Source organism: Pteropus medius, unplaced genomic scaffold (assembly GCF_902729225.1).
Source record: "Pteropus medius unplaced genomic scaffold, Ma_sr-lr_union100, whole genome shotgun sequence".
NCBI classification, from domain to species: domain Eukaryota; kingdom Metazoa; phylum Chordata; class Mammalia; order Chiroptera; family Pteropodidae; genus Pteropus; species Pteropus medius.
In genome coordinates, this window is record NW_024351729.1 from 18,354,958 (window position 1) to 18,356,166 (window position 1,209).

The 1,209-nt window shown below is 40.8% G+C and overlaps 1 pseudogene; it reads left to right on the forward strand.

Moving 5' to 3' along the window:
• Positions 1-888: 888 nt before the first annotated feature.
• LOC120587760 (uncharacterized) lies at positions 889-1,007 on the forward strand (annotated as a pseudogene).
• Positions 1,008-1,209: the final 202 nt, after the last annotated feature.

Consider the following 1,209-nt stretch of genomic DNA (forward strand, 5'->3'; position numbering starts at 1 on the left):
TATTGCAGAGCAGAACAAAGAAATGGGGCTGTAGCTAGAGAGGGATTTGGGACTCATGGGAGGCGTGCTGGTTAGATCTTCTGGAAAACAGACCACAAAATGGAAATAGAAGTACAAGAGATTTTTTTTGAGATAATGCCTTTGAAAGATAGAAGGGGAACAGTAGGGAGGGAAAGCAGTTAGAAAATGAAATAGGTCTGACACCTGTGAAAGGAGAGGGGCAAAGAAGGGGATTAGATAGGAAGAGATTATGGTGCAGTTCTGAGAAAGTCTCAGCTAGCCCAGTTGGAGAGCTGTGTTATAAAAATAGCTCATAGAAGCGTCCTTTAAGAGGCAGAATGGCCTGGATTTTGGAGCCGTGCCATGCCCGGTTATTGGCCAGGGTTATCTGGGAAAAGCCTCGAATGGGCTTAAATGCTGTGGTAGACCCAAGGGTGCTGCAGCTGGATGCTCTCAGCTGAGCTCCTTGCAATTGATCAGCAAGACCTTTCTTAAAAGGCAGACCTGAATAAACCTCCATGGCCATCACAGAAGGGTTGTTTATTTTGCATTTTGGCTTTTTAATGTTTGTGTGCTGATGGGAATCAAGATATAACATAGATAACCAGTTACTTAAAAATTAGTTTAGGACTTAAGTCCTATTGCGGTCCAATAATCCCACTTCTGGGTAGTTACCTAAAATAATTGATATAAGGATCTCCACAAGATATTTGCACTCCTGTCTTCACTGCAGCATTATTCAAAATAGTCAAGATGTAGTAACAATGTAAATGTCCATCAACAGATTAGTGGATAAAGAAAATGTAGTGTATTAATAAAATGGAACATTATTCAGCCTTAAAGAAGGAAATCCTGCCATATGGGACAACATAGATATTAAGCTTTGAGGTTTATGGCTATGCCTCCCTGAACAAGCCCGAACCTGTCTGATCTCGGAAGCTAAGCAGGGTCGGGCCTGTTTAGTACTTGGATGGGAGACCACCTAGGAAGACCAGGTGCTATAGGTGTAAAAAATAAAAAATAAGGGATTACAAGATGACAAAGTCCTTGCAATCTGTGAGGTCAACTGAGGGTTGCCTCGCCTAAACATAAAAAATAAATAAATACACTTTGAGGACATTATGCTAAGTGAAATGAGCCCATCAAAGAAGGACAAATACTTCATGATTCCACTTATAAGAGGAATACAAAGTGATCAAACTCATAGAA